This window comes from Podarcis muralis, chromosome 7 (assembly GCF_964188315.1).
Source record: "Podarcis muralis chromosome 7, rPodMur119.hap1.1, whole genome shotgun sequence".
Classification (NCBI taxonomy): domain Eukaryota; kingdom Metazoa; phylum Chordata; class Lepidosauria; order Squamata; family Lacertidae; genus Podarcis; species Podarcis muralis.
In genome coordinates this window covers 11,871,390-11,887,038 of record NC_135661.1, presented here as the reverse complement: position 1 = coordinate 11,887,038, position 15,649 = coordinate 11,871,390, and the positions used below count along the sequence as shown (strand labels likewise).

At 46.6% G+C, this 15,649-nt stretch overlaps 2 long non-coding RNA genes across 6 annotated transcripts; one reads left to right on the top strand and one right to left on the bottom strand.

Moving 5' to 3' along the window:
- On the top strand, positions 1 to 6,156 carry LOC144328375 (uncharacterized). Its single transcript, XR_013393558.1, has 3 exons — positions 1 to 893; positions 2,705 to 2,799; positions 6,076 to 6,156. It is a non-coding gene; the product is annotated as an uncharacterized LOC144328375 (long non-coding RNA).
- On the bottom strand, positions 3,573 to 15,447 carry LOC114602686 (uncharacterized). Of its 5 annotated transcripts, none has more exons than XR_003707971.2 (5): positions 15,113 to 15,441; positions 13,944 to 13,987; positions 13,572 to 13,711; positions 11,729 to 11,865; positions 3,573 to 11,230 (listed from the first exon to the last, which is right to left on the bottom strand). It is a non-coding gene; the product is annotated as an uncharacterized LOC114602686 (long non-coding RNA). The 5 variants fall into 5 exon arrangements; XR_003707970.2 differs by lacking the exon at positions 15,113 to 15,441 and adding an exon at positions 15,012 to 15,106 and having other exon boundaries at positions 13,944 to 14,832; XR_003707968.2 differs by having other exon boundaries at positions 13,572 to 13,987; positions 15,113 to 15,447.
- Between the last annotated feature and the right edge of the window lie 202 nt (positions 15,448 to 15,649).

The window sequence follows — 15,649 nt, the reverse complement described above, 5'->3', positions numbered from 1 at the left end:
CCACTCTTTGAAAAGCTGGTTTCACTGGTCAAGCCAATCAGTTTTGTTGAACAAATTAAATCAGTTTAAGCGGGTTTTGAATAAATGTGCAATCCATTCTGCAGGGGCACCATTGGGGGGGAGGCTGGGGGGCCGAAACACCCACCCACCCATATGGATTTTAGTCCATATGGTTGCCACCCCCCCCAGGCCCACTGGGGCAGAGTAAGAAGCTTCCTTTCAGCATCTAGAAGAGATGATGTGTGGAGAACAACTTCTTGGATGTAACTTGCTGCCAATACTTGGCAATGGGCTGATGGCCAACTTAATTGAATCTACTATGAGTTGATAAATGACTGCTAATGATATGCAATCTGGATGGTCCAACAGGGAAGGGTCCCATGGTATGTTCTTGCAGGTGCAGTTTACCCAGATTTCTCTCCTGATCCCCCAAATACCAGTACCTGCTTGTAAGAACCCCAGATAGCTTTTTCAAAAATGTGTGACTTTAAAGCATAGTCTGTGTCCATAATAAGAGTCTGAGGAGCATTCACTGAGTGTATAGCCTCCAGGAGTTGCTTTTATAATCAAGGCTAATACAAATAAATGTGGCTCATTATCTCCGTGATTGAGCTAGTTACAGGGTCTTTAATAAAAGACAACCTTTTCATTCAGGTCTGTTTAAGAGTAATAACAAAGTGGATTTACAGAAATGTCTGTAGTCTCCCAGTCAGTGTTGGGCTGCGTCTGAACTTTCAATTTTGATGCAGAAGAATTTTCAGTCTAGCTCAGTCATGGAGATAATATTTCCAGACTGTAAAATGTAGAATGGGAACAAACCTTTTGCCCTTGCTTTCCTTGAATGAAATTGCATTCAGTTTCTGATGAAGAGCAGCCACCTGTCTATGTCCCAGGTATGATCTTTGAATGGTTGCCAAATTTAGCTTGAATTGTTGGGTAGTGAATTGGGCCAGGACCTGATTCGGATTCACTCTGTGCATACGGCACATGCACCCTTGTCACAGCGACTTTGGAGCAACAGGTTAAAATGAGATTGGGGGTCTGTTTGTATCTTTGGGGAGAGGGCTAGAAGTAAAAGAGCTCAAATGATAACTTAGGGATACAACCTTTTCAGGTCCTTTAGGAGGGCTGGAAAAATCTTGGTGTGTTTTTAGGCACCATCATCTCATTTTCACAGGTTGGCAGGCAGCCTTAGGTACTCCTTATAGAGCTAGAGAAATGGCTTAAAGCTGCCATTTAGGAACATTTGATCTCTAGCTGCTCATATTTACATGTTTATTTGCTTACAGTTAGCCTTCTCCTTCATCATGGAGCCCAAGGTAGTGTACATGCACATGCGGTTCTCAGGCAATCTCCCTACCCTGGGAGTATATGAGATCAAACTGTGAATAATGCCATTGTACGCACTGACTTCCTGACAAATTAGATCTGGGCTTTTGAGTTTCATTTGCCTGCCTAGCCAACTCCCAATTGGCTCTTCCTTACTCAGAGGTATCAGAGAAGGTGAGACAGAGTTTTGTTGGCCTGCTTTGACTCGCTTTTATATTCTGACTGCTGTTACTGAAAAGAGAAAGAAATATTTTCATGGATAATTTTAACAGCTTAAGCCATCTGACAGCGAGTCCAACTTGTGCTCTCTGCTCCCGTGATATACCTATATTTTTTTGTCAGATCCAGGAATGATTCCTGTTTGTGTGAAAACGTGTTCTCTGTGTTGGCCCTTAGAAGTTAGTGCCATGTCAAGAAATTTGTTTCTTGAAGGTAGATGAATTTTCCATGACTAATTTTCTTCATGAAGTTCTTTTCTTCAGGCAGATGATTCAATAGATTCAATAGCCCTGGTTGATCAGCCCAGTCTCTTTGTATTGTGTTAATTGTTGCCACCCACTCACTCCTTGGGTGCTGGCTGGGTCCTTCAAATCCAGAGAGAAGCTGGGGCTATCAAGGCATCCAGGGCGGTTTGCAATGTTAAAATACTGAAACAAATTAGGTATAATGTAAACGTGGTCTAGGATGGTGGCAGCGATGGCAGTCCAATTGAATGCAGACTTTTTCTGCCTCCCTTGCTCTCTTCTTATTCTCCCACAGCTGAAAAGTGGCTGTTTGTATCTGACTTAGAAGCCTTTCTTTTTTTGTGCCATCATTGTGGCATTCAAGGGGCAAATATAAAGTAATTGTGTTGGCCTTGAAAAATCCTCCTTGTCCAGGTGTCTAAAAATCTTCTTTAGCATTTGTAACTGGCTAGATTAATACTTGCAAGCCTGGGGCCAAAATGGAGCAAGCAAGACCAGTTTCTGTCACAGTGCCTAAGGATTAAAAGCTTCTTTTAGGGAGTCAAAACAGTGGATACACCTCCATTATTGCCTGTTCTTGCAGCTGTGTATAGTGTTGTGGCAGATGAGCTGCCTTTCAGCCTTAAATAGGAGGAGCAGGAAGCATAGCTGTCAACCTTCCCTCCCCCCCCCCCCGGGAAATTCCCTTATTTCAGCACCATTTCCCGCTGCTTCCCGCTATCCCGGATTGTTAGATATCCCGTAGATTGTTCCCGGGACAGGAAAGGCTGCTGATCCCTTATTATCAAGGCTGCTGATCCCTTATTTTCAAATCTGAAAGTTGACACCTATGGCAGGAAGACATGCCTCCTTTTAACAAATCCCTCAGGAAGGGCATGATTGCTTTTTAAAAAGCTGGTTTTAATTTTCAGGTCCATGGTAAAGGAGGAATGAAGAGTGCTTCTCTGAAGGATTTATGTCCTGAAGACAAGAGGCGCATAGCAAACTTAATTAAGGAGCTTGCAAGGTGAGGATAAACTGTCTGATAATGCATCGGGTTTAGGATGAGACTCTCTTTCCAATTACTGTTATGAAATTGAAGCATTCATGTTTATTAAAAGCGTATTACCACTCCTTGCTGGCACAGGTATGATCAAGTAGGACATGGAACAGTTTTTTGTTTGTTTTTGTTTTTTTAAGAAGAGGAGTTTGGATTTGATATCCCACTTTATCACTACCCGAAGGATTCTCAAAGCAGCTAACATTCTCCTTTTCCTTCCTCCCCCACAACAAACACTCTGTGAGGTGAGTGGGGCTGAGAGACTTCAGAGAAGTATGACTAGCCCAAGGTCACCCAGCAGCTGCATGTGGAGGAGCAGGGAAGCGAACCTGGTTCACCAGATTACGAGTCTACCACTCGTACTGCACCACACTGGCTCTCAGGACATGGAGCAGTTGTCTACCTCTCTCTGTTGCAAGAGACTGCTGCTGTTGAAGGAAGGCCTTCAAAGGGTTTCCTACAAAATTTGTCCCCCTTGCGTCAGGGATGGCCTGGAAAATTGTGCCCTATCTCACTTTGCTGCTTCCCCCCAAGCACCTACAAGTTCTTGCTTTGGACTGTGACATGCTAACATGAGGCCTGATAGACATGTGTGTTTGGAGACACTGTGAAACCAGCACCCATGTGGTCCTGAGAACACACTCCCTCCCAAAGGATCTTTAGCAGGAGTCACATGGAGTGCTGACCTTAATGTGTGTATCTGAACCCTCCCAAACGACAAAGGTGGGTCCACATGGAAATAATATAAAAAATAAGGGATTTATTATAAAGGTAGTTTTAACAACAACAAAGTGCAGCAGCATACACTCACAATTCTAGGCACATATAAAAGCAACATTCAAACTTTCTAAAATAAGCGTTCTAAATAAGGGCCCAAAATAAACAGGGGGAAGTTAATTAGAAAGATAGTCACAAGTTAGTGCTGCTGAATCTGTGAGTGTGCAGGTGATCTGACCTGAGGTTGCCTGACTCATCCTGGGAGTGCCATTGCTCTGTCTAGTTTGCATTTTCAGTTCTACAGGATTCTCAGTTGGTTGAAGGAACCGGGCACCAGAATCTTAAAGCAGAGGTTTCAGGATTTCAAAACCTGCTCCGGGTGCCCTTTTGCTTACTAATTATCCCAATGCCATTGTTTCAACCTAGCTTCCTGAGGAGGAGTGAATTGTTATGTATCCTCCTGACCTAGCTGGCAAGAAGGTCAGGGATAGAGACGACAGTTACAGCGCTGAATGTAAGCTTACAAGACGGCAGGAGGGTCGTTTCCTATGGCCATCCACTTCAGCCAAACCTGTCTTTGGTTCACTGCTGAACACAAATTGGGGCAACAGCAGAAGCCTCGTTGCTGCTGCTGTGTGTGGCTGTGACTTGCACTGCCCCTAATCCAGCTGCCTAGTACGGGCTTTGCAGGTGCACTCTAGATAGTCTCTGCTTTCTGCCCTCTGAGCTATGGTAAAAGGCTGGAAGATGTGCTGCTGCAATCGATTGAAGGATTAAACAAAGTGGGCTGTGTGTTGGCTGTCTAGCATCCGGAAGCAGCGCTAATAAGCCTTGCACCTGCTTTTCTAGCTCCCTGCTCCTCAGCCAAGCCCACTGCCTATTTCAGTTATGCACCATTCATTGTTTTCCTAGTTTAAGCTCAACATGCACCAGTTCTCCTGAGGCCTAGAAGCTGGAGTCAGTTGGGGATAACATGTATTGTTATCCAGATTTGTCATTTTATATAGCATCATTCTTTTTTAATAACACTCCAATTAATAGCATATCAAATCTTGCGACATCATAATACAAATAATAAAACCAATTATACATTCCAAATTATATTATTTAAAAAGACTTCCCATGTTCTGGCTGGTCAGGAGAAAATCTTTTGTTTCTTGTTCCTGCACGCGAGTAGGAGCTGGAGGGGCTGCTCAGCTGGGGAGGTGCAGGCTCTGTCACACTTTTCCATTGAGGGGTTCACGGCTGGGGGCTCCTTTAAACTTCTCCCCCCAAAGGAGCCCCCATGTCACCACCTGAAGGCAGCCAAGCAGAATAGTTGCTGGGGTGGCAAAGGTGGAGGCAGCTGCGTCTGAGAGCCCCTAAACTGCTGCTGAGGCAGCTGTCGGGCTGTCTCCGCATGGCCACCGATGCTCCTTTCAACTTCTCTGTTGAGCTGAAAGCAGCCACGCACCCCTCAATGGAAAAGTCTGACGGAGCCTGCACCTCACCAGGAGAGCAGCCCCATCCAGCTCCTACTCCGTGCAAGGAGGAGTGGGGGCACTCAAAACGGAAGTGTGGCACGGAAAAAGGAAGTGTAACACTCAAAACAAACAGTTCAGATTCCGAAAAAAGTTTGCAAACCAGAACACCTACTTCTGGGTTTGCAGCATTCAAATTTCAAGTAGTTCGTGAACTAAGCTGTTCAAAAACCAAGGTACCACTGTATGTTAAACTATGCTAGTACCTAGTGTCGCTTGAGAATTCTAAGACACTGGAAAAAACAGTGCAGTTTTTAAAAATCAGTGGTTTAAGTCAGTGTATTTATGAGTCCTGATTCCAAATGGCATCCCATTGCATCCATGCATGGACAAAAACTGCTCCTTGGTCTCGGAAACTACCATGAAAAATTTGCTGACAATAGCTAAAAAGGTGTCCTAATGCCTAGTGAACATACAACACCCTCCCCAAAAAACCCACTTTTATATGAATGAGGAACCAGTAATAACCAAGTTCAGTTTCCAATAATAATGGATTCCAAACAACAAATGTTGATCATGGAAAATCCATTATTCATGAGAGTGAAATTACCTGCCTCTCTGCTCTATGATTGGGTGCCTAATTTTTAAAAAAACCCTTCTCCTTTTAAGACGAGGCTGTGAAGAAAAGTCTGATGGAAGCGACAATTCTAATAAGCAAAGCGCTTCCACCCATAAAGTGGAGCCAAGTACCTGCCTCATAGTAATTTTTTTTTTTTTTTACAAAGCCCTGACCATCTTCGGTCCAGGGTGCCTCAGGACCCTGTTCTACCTCCACAGCGGAAGGCAGCAGTGTTTCTGAAGATCAGTTGCTGGAAGCCACAGGCAGGAAGAGGGAGAGCTCTGTGCAGGTGAAAGATGGACCTTATTCCCAGATCCAGGAGGCCCCCTCTTCTCCCATAGTTGTCAAGTGGGCTTGGCTGGAGAGAGAGCACAATTCAGGGCTTGGTGTGTTGGTAACAGCGATGGTGTCTCCAGTTCTGACATGCTGTGTGCTTCCCCACAACAGGATATTATCGAAGAGGAGCCCCAGGGGGGCTTCTCAGTCACCGCCCTAAAGCAAGCCATGGAGACCATCACCCACCTGACGTAAGTATGGGGAGGTACTTCTAGTCTCCCTACAGCTTGTCATTGCCCCACCTATTCCTGGCACCTCCCTTGCCGCACTAGGAGCCGTGGGGAGCTCTTTCATTAGGAGGTCCCTGTTGACGGCTGGAAATGACCCTCAGCCACCCCAGAAAGACCCCTCCCCTGAAAGTTTACCCCAATATGATAGACACCAGTTGGTGCCGTTGGAAGCATGCAAAGATGACATGGTGCAGCCACCGTTTGGGGCTGCCATTGCCGGTCCGAGGAACTGAGCGGATGCGGCAGTTCTGTGGCCCCTTCCCGATGACCTGCTTCCTGAACCTTCGTCCTGCTCTGTAGGCAAAAGTTTGTGGGGATGTTGACTGAGGTCAGCGATTGAGCGCTCGTTCCGATTCGCTTGCAGGGAGATGAGACAATGTCACATCAAGCAAATGCTAGCTCCCCCGTTCCATTCTAGTTTCCCTGTCACTTTCCCTACCTCCAAAAATGTCCAATTTAGAGTCAGTTGGGGAGCGGAACTGACTCTGCCACTGTGCCATTGAATCCCACCTGGAAGGAGAAACTGGAAGCCCCCTGACAAAGAACTGACCTTTCCCCCTTGCCTGCCTCATTTACTCACCTCTCTCTCTCCCTCCCTCTCTCTCTGGAACTCTTGTAAATTTTAAACAGCATCTTTCTAGAACTGCAGCCAGTGCGCCAGGTGTGTGAGATGCAGGGCAGATTTGATTTAAATCAAATCGATTTAAATAACGATTCAAATCACTAGTCTGAAAGACTTGATTTAAATCATATTTTTACATTCTTGCTGGTATAATCTTAATATTTACAACCAGATGAAGGTTTCATTTTGGGAATAATACATTTTCAGTGTAGTTTTTACAGTTAAATCAAAAATTACTGATTTGGTTATACTGTTAGAAGTACATAGACAGATAATTATGAAATTATTGTGAGGTTTAATAAGTTAAAATTTGGACAACTTTTCTGCTGTAATTTGTTGGCAGGAGAATAACAATTTAAACAATTTATTTACGTAAAACAATAAGATTTTAGCATATCTATCCATGTTTGTTAATTGATGGGGTTAAACAAAAAATAAAAACTTAGACTGAATTTTAGCACATATGAAAAACTTAAAACAAATCCTTATTTCCTGATGAATAGCCTTTGGACTATAATGCAACTTAAATAGAAAACTATCTTTAGAAAGATTTTTCCTCCAAAAGCATTTTATTTTAAAAATCTGATTTAAATTTAAAAAATCAGTTTTTTTTATTAAAAATAAATAAATCATGGTCTTTTATATGAATGAGGAACCAGTGATAACCAAGTTCAGTTTCCAATAATAATGGATTCCAAACAACAAATGTTGATCATGGAAAAATCATTATTCATGAGAGTGAAATTACCTGCCTCTCTGCTCTATGATTGGGTGTCTCAATTTTAAAAAATCCCTTCTCCTTTTAGAACGAGGCAGTGAAGAGCACTTTTATAAAGGCGACAATTCTAATAAGCAAAGCGCTTCAGGGGGAAGATGTCATCTTCCCCAATAAAGTGGAGCAGAGTACCTGCCTCATAGTAAGTATTTTTTTTTACAAAGCCCTGAGCATCTTAGGTCCAGGGTGCCTCAGGACCCTGTTCTACCTCCACAGCGGAAGGCAGCAGTGTTTCTGAAGATCAGTTGCTGGAAGCCACAGGCGGGGAGAGGGAGAGGGAGAGTTCTGTGCAGGTGAAAGATGGATCTTATTCCCAGATCCAGGAGGCCCACTCTTCTCCCATAGTTGTCAAGTGGGCTGGGCTGGAGAGAGAGCACAATTCAGGGCTTGGTGTGGTGGTGGCAGCGATGGTGTCTCCAGTTCTGACATGCTGTGTGCTTCCCCACAACAGGAGGTTATCGAAGAGGAGCCGCTGGCATCGTTCTCAGTCTTACACCAAACGACGGAAACCATAATCCGCATGACGTAAGTACGGGGAGGTACTTCTAGTCTCCCTACAGCTTGTCACTGCCCCACCTATTCATGGCACCTCCCTTGCCATACCCTGAAATTGTACCTCTTGGCCAGACACAGTGCACGTTTCCTCACCAGGTTTATGGACTGCTGGGTGCTGATCATTTCCTCCCCCCTTCTTTCTCTTTCCTCTTCAGTGCCCACTCTTCTCCCCTAGGAGGACCCACTTGCCAGTTGCAAAGAAGGTGTCAAGTGGGCTGGGCTGGAGAGAGAGCACAATTCAGGGCTTGGTGTGGTGGTGGCAGGGATGGTGTCTCCAGTTCTGACATGCTGTGTGCTTCCCCACAACAGGAGGTTATCAAAGAGGAGCCGATGGCATCGCTCTCAGTCTTACACCAAGCGATGGAAACCATAATCCGCATGACGTAAGTACGGGGAGGTACTTCTAGTCTCCCTACAGCTTGTCACTGCCCCACCTATTCCTGGAACCTCCCTTGCCATACCCTGAAATTGTAGCCTGTACTTCCCCACAACAGGAAGTTATTGAAGAGGAGCCGCTAGGCTCATTCTCCATTGCCATGCTCCAAAAAGCTCCTGCATAATATTCCATAAGAACTTATGTCTAATTGTGTCGAAGGCCTTATACACATCCAATTTTAACACATCCAATTTTAAGACCATCTGCTTCTAGGGATCTGAACGGACGGAAATGGCTTGTCAGTTGGAACTGTGGCCAGATTTTAAAAAATTGAGGGCAAAAAGGCTGAGCCATGTAAGCTACGAATAATGCTGCCAGAGATACTTGGCCCATCACAAGGATGTAACAACCAGAGAGACAAGCTGTAGGGAGACTAGAAGTACCGTACCTCCCCGTACTTACAAGCAATAGAGGCTGTAATCCATCTGACGTAAGTACGGTCACTGCCCTACCTATTCCTGGCACCTCCCTTGCCATACCCTGAAATTGTACCCTGTACTTCCCCACAACTGGATATTATCAAAGAGGAGCCCCAGGGGGTATGATCAGCACCCAGCAGTACTTATTATCGAAGAGGAGCCCCAGGGGGGCTTCTCAGTCACCGCCCTGAGACAAGCAATAGAGGCTGTAATCCATCTGACGTAAGTACGGTCACTGCCCCACGTATTCCTGGCACCTCCCTTGCCATACCCTGAAATTGTACCCCGTACTTCCCCACAACAGGAGGTTATCAAAGAGGAGCCGCTGGCATCGCTCTCAGTCTTACACCAAGCGATGGAAACCATAATCCGCATGACGTAAGTACGGGGAGGTACTTCTAGTCTCCCTACAGCTTGTCACTGCCCCACCTATTCCTGGAACCTCCCTTGCTATACCCTGAAATTGTACCCTGTACTTCCCCACAACAGGATATTATCGAAGAGGAGCCCCAGGGGGGCTTCTCAGTCATCGCCCTGAGACAAGCAATAGAGGCTGTAATCCATCTGACTTAAGTACGGTCACTGCCCCACGTATTCCTGGCACCTCCCTTGCCATACCCTGAAATTGTACCCCGTACTTCCCCACAACAGGAGGTTATCAAAGAGGAGCTGCTGGCATCGCTCTCAGTCTTACACCAAGCGATGGAAACCATAATCCGCATGACGTAAGTACGGGGAGGTACTTCTAGTCTCCCTACAGCTTGTCACTGCCCCACCTATTCCTGGAACCTCCCTTGCCATACCCTGATATTGTACCCCGTACTTCCCCACAACAGGAAGTTATTGAAGAGGAGCCCCTGGGGAGCTTCGCAGTTTCTCTGCTCCGGCAAGCCATGGACGCAGTCACCCACCTGACGTAAGTACGCGGAGGTACTTCTAGTACACTCTTCTCCCCTAGGAGGACCCACTTGCCAGTTGCAAAGAAGGTGTCAAGTGGGCTGGGCTGGAGAGAGAGCACAATTCAGGGCTTGGTGTGGTGGAGGCAGGGATGGTGTCTCCAGTTCTCTGACATGCTGTGTGCTTCCCCACAACTCTTTCCTCTTCAGTGCCTTGAGACCACCTCTGAATTCCTTGCAGGCGTCTCCCAGGACCAGCCCAATACATTCTCCACCCTCACTCCTCCCTGTAAGGAGGCATCTCTAAATCACAGCAGTCCTGACACTGTCTCAGCTTCCTGACATATTAAAGTGCCCTCTTAACCTATTGACAGAGTTGCCCAAATTGTCTGAAGGCACATACACGGGTGGCCTCCTTGTCAGTGACCCTTTGTAGAGGTCACTTTGGTGACGGATCTTTGCATTTTGTTTTCTGGTGAAATTCTCAGCCCTGCTCTCCTAACACCTGGTTCCATAATTATGCTCCACAGCTGCTGAATTAGCACTTTTTCTGTGAGCTTTGGATCATCTCCCCTCCCCTTCTTTCTCATTACTCTTCAGTGCCTTGCAGCCACCTCTGAACGCACAGGTTAGATCGGAGCTGGTGGAGAAAACCATCATGAAGGTCTTCTCTCTGACGAAGCTGAGAGACGGGAGCCCCATGCGAGCAACAGAGATGCAGGTAACTGGACCTTCTGCTTCTAGGGATCTGAACGGAGGGAAATAGCTTCTCGGTACAGCCTGGAACTGTGGCCAGATAAAAAAATTTGAGGGCAAAAAGGCTGAGCCGTGTAAGCTACGAATAATGCTGCCAGAGATACTTGGCCCATCACAAGGATGTAACAACCAGAGACCCTGGGTGTATATTCTTCAGTCTCTCGGTATGTGTGTCATTTAAAAGGTGTTCCCTCACCTGGGTAATGGACAGGTGGTATAGAAATAAAGTCTCACCACAACCACCACCCCTGTGGCTCTTTCCCCAACTTCAAAGGATATCTTGCCTTCATTCTGGCTACGGGCTGCAAAAAGGTTTTCATTCTTTGAAAAGAAATAGAGTTGAAGAATGTGTCCTTCTCCAGGTGTGCTGCCATTGGCCCCGGTCAGCATGGCCAACAGTCAGGAGTAGTTGGAGTCCAATAACCAGGCATGGGGAACCCGAGGTGCTCCAGAAGTAGAACAATAGAGCTTCTGTTTTGGATCCACAAGGTCCCAGGTTCAATCCTCAGCATCTCCAGGTGGGGCTGGGAAAGGACTCTCTGTCTGAAACCCCAAAGGGCCAACTGCCAATTATCATCTGTAGACGACACAAGGTTGGAGGATAAATGGCTGGGCTTGGTCTAAGGATGCTCCCTGCATTCCATTGCTATGGCTGTGGTGAGGTGTAGGTTGTATTATTGCATTTATCATATAAACACACAAATGACAGATCACAACATAAAAATACAAAATCAAAACATAAAATGCTTAATAAAACAAAAACAACTCAAGAGTCAATTAATATCTAATTCTACTAAAGTTTTTAAAAAATTTAATGGCTTCTTTTTTCTATATCTTTATTTCTTATTTTGTTTATAAGCTGCCTTCAGTCCCTTTCAGGGAAAAAGGCAGGGTATAAAATAATAATAATAATAATAATAATAATAATAATAATAATAATAATAATAATAATAATGTAAAACAAATAGCAGCAAACTTTCTCCTTTACAAAACAACCCCTTTTTGCAAGTTGTCCCCTCTATGGTCCTGGGATGATTCATCAAACTAGTAGCCCAAGCTTTATGAATTTGCAAACCTGGATTAATGGTGGTTCTTCCATATGATGATGATTATTTCTCTCCCATAGCCATGGCTGGATTGACTCCTGAAAGACCTGTGAGCAGGAAAGAGCTGTACCAGCTTCCCGTTGAAGTACGTCTCTCAACATTGAACCTAGATGTGAGTAAGCAGGTGTCAAACTGACTTCTGGACCAAGGCTTAACCAGATCAGGAAGCTAGTGAGTCGGAAAGGCTTCAAGTATTGTTTGTGGTTGTTCTTGTGTTTGTTTTATTTTTGTTATTGAAAATTTAATAAAATTATTATATATCTATATAAATTTAGAACCTTTTTCAACACAGACACATTATAGACACACATCTAAGCATGGGTATTTCTTAGATCCCAGCCCTTGTCTAGGCATTTGTGTCTGCTTTGTGCAAGGGTTGAAAACAACCATCCATTTCTCTGGTGACATAACAACTCAACCCTCTAATAACTGATCCTACAGCACAGGGCCCCAGCCCCATAGCTGTACTCCTGCCAGGACAAGAGGAGCTCAACAAGGATGCAGCAGCAGTTCTCCTTCCACCTGCTGCATCCATTTTGTACAGAAAGGGGAGACTTGGCCTTGAAGAAGGGTACTTCTTCAGCCAGCCTTACAAATGTCAAAAAGTTACTAGCCTGCAATATTTGTTTTGCCCCCTCCTCCAAAGTCAGGATGGAAACGCAGCAAAAAAGTGGCTTCTTCCATGAAGGATGGTGGAGGAGAGACACTCTGATAGTCCACTGTGTTTCTGTGATGACTGCGGATGAGATAAGAGTACTCTTCCTTTACAGCTAGACAAGAAATCAAGTGAGCTGGCTGCTCAGTCACTTGCATGAAATTCCTGGTTGCCTGGGGCTACTAGGCAAGTCGTCAAATACTAGGCATTCTTCAGTGATTTTAGAACCAATCCCTTTCACCTTTTGAGTCTTCGAACACATGGATTTCTCCATCCCCTTAGGTGCCACTTTGAATTGGCGAAGGCTAACAATACAATCTGATCGTCAGGTCGGCGGTTCGAATCCCCGCGGCGGGGTGGCGCTCCCGTTGGGACGCGGGTGGCGCTGTGGGTAAAAGCCTCAGTGCCTAGGACTTGCCAATCGAAAGGTCGGCGGTTCGAATCCCCGTGGCGGGGTGCGCTCCCGTTGCTCGGTCCCAGCGCCTGCCAACCTAGCAGTTCGAAAGCACCCTCGGGTGCAAGTAGATAAATAGGGATCGCTTACTGGCGGGAAGGTAAACGGCGTTTCCGTGTGCTGTGCTGGCTCGCCAGATGCAGCTTGTCACGCTGGCCACGTGACCCGGAAAGTGTCTCCGGACAGCGCTGGCCCCCGGCCTCTTAAGTGAGATGGGCGCACAACCCTAGAGTCTGTCAAGACTGGCCCGTACGGGCAGGGGTACCTTTACCTTTACCAGCGGGAAGGTAAATGGCATTTCCGTGTGCTGCGCTGGCTCGCCAGATGCAGCTTGTCACGCTGGCCACGTGACCTGGAAGTGTCTGCGGACAGCGCTGGCTCACGGCCTATAGAGTGAGATGAGCGCACAACCCTAGAGTCTGGCAAGACTGGCCCGTACGGGCAGGGGTACCTTTACCTTTACCTTAACAATACAATACTTTTTCCCCTCTGAGAGCTTGCCATTTCTTGCCAACGGAGGCCTGTGGGACAGGTCACAAAGAATGAACAAAGAGTTTGTACCCCTTCTATGTGCTGCCTCTTGAAGAGCATGACTGGGAGTTGTGGCTAGACATTACCAAGAAAACATGCCCTTCTGGGTTCAGCTACTCCTTTCAAAGAAGTCTTCAAAAGCTAATAAACTTCTTCTTATCTTTGTACTGACCTGCTGCCCAGGCACTTGTCCTGTACTTTTCCAGGCATCCACTGGGGCAGGAGCAGCAGCTGCAGGCACCTTTGCCTTCTCTTCCCCATTTTGACCTTTCAGCAGGTGTCTTGCTCAAAAATTCCTCTCTTTGGAAATTCCTAGAGATTGAGCAGACAAAATAAGAAAAACGTCCAAGTTATTTTTACAAAGCACTTCCCAAACTGAAGCTTCCCCCCAAAAAGAGGAAAGGAAATGAAAGCAGCACCAAAGAAAGAAAAGCTTAAGCAGCCCAGGAAAAAACTCTTAATGAAGAAAAACAAACCAGCCCAGACTTAGGAAGGCCCAAGGATAACCTTGCCCAACACAAAGAACCCTGCACCTTGGACTTACTCTTCCCATCCGGAGACAGGGGCCGAACGTTTGGTTGAAGAGTCCTGCAGGGTTACACCACAGACCAAAGATTAATAGTCTTTTTATAGACCCCAGTTATCACATCAGCTGCCTGACTATACTCAACACTTTTATAAGAAGAAGCTCAATTATTTTGTATACCAAACAGATTCTTAATGGCTTTGGAGGTACTTGATAAAGCTTTATAATTCCATGAGCAATTAGCCTATGCTCCTCCCTACCATTTCTTAGACAATCATGAAGTTGTCAAGTCTTATTCCAAGCCATGTTTCAGTGGCTAGAACAGGATCAATCACAACACAGAACCAAAGACCAGGGAGAGGACCAGAGAAGACGACAAGCTTAATTTTTGCTGCCTTGTTCCTGAGCTTTTCACAAGGCAATTAGAGCAAGTTTCCACACTTCTGTCATTCAGGGCTGGAACATCCTATTGTATGTAATTTACTACCTATCAATGTGGGCTGGCTGCTTTGGCATAACCCCAGCTTCTCTCTGGATTTGAAGGGCCCAGCCAGGACCCAAGGAGTGGGTGGGTGGCAACAATTAGCACAACACAAAGAGAGTGCAAGACGATCAACCACTGCACCAGCACTTAGCCAAATAAAGAGGTTGAAATCCAAGGCACAGCGTCAGTAGTAAATGCAGGTCAGCAGTCACTCACTGCTAAAGACCCGTGGGGGGGGGGGGAGGTGCAACAACAGTTAAGTGCACCCAGAATATGACCACATGGAATTAATTGTAAACTGCTCATCCAGCTCTTTTTAGCTGGAGATGCAAGATGTGTGCCCCCCCCCCCCGAGATGTTAGAATCACAGACCTACAGAATTAGAAGGAATCCTAAGGGTCCTCTAGTCCAGTGTTTCCCAACCTTGGGCCTCCAGCTGTTTTTGGACTACAACTCCCATCATCCCTAGCTAGCAAGACCAGTGGTCAGGGATGATGGGAATTGTAGTTCAAAAACAGCTGGAGGCCCAAGGTTGGGAAACACTGCAGTCTAGTCCAACCCCCTGAAATGCAGGTGGCCATTACGAAGATCGAACCTGCAACCTTGGCATTATCAGCACCACGCTCTAACCAACCGAGCTAACTACTGCAAGGGGGCCTTCTTCTGTAGAACTGCAATGCGAGGCCTCCCACAACCTACTCACTTTGCCTCTGGGAGCCTGGAGGTCTGAGCCTCCCTTTGGGGGCAGGGACCGGCAGTCTTTCCTGTTGCGAGTGGGACGCCTCATTCTGGGGCCGAAAGAGGCTCTGGGTCTCTTTCGCAGGGTCCCGGGCTCGGGGGTCCCTGGGTGAAAGGGAGAGGCTATGGAGACACACAATATCATCCATAGGACCCCTCAAGGGCCATGCAATATACGTCTCCCCCCCCCCCCCCCAGCCCTGTCTTCATCCCAAGGACGCGAGGAGGGAGCGGCGAAGAGGCTCTGGCTCTGTTTCGCGGGTCTCGGGCAACAGCCGAGATCTTGAAGCAACGGCCAACTGCCACGGCCAACGGCTCCCCGCCCTGCCACGCCCCCCGCGCCCGACTCTCGCCTCTCATTGGCTGAGAGGACCCGGGCTTCGCCCAGATACAGAATCGGAAGAGCCGGCCAATAGGGAGGCCTCGAATCGGGCGCGTGAGAAAGGAAAGAGGGGTTGGAGCCGGCTCGCCCACTGCCTTCTGGGAGTCGTAGTACCTGCCC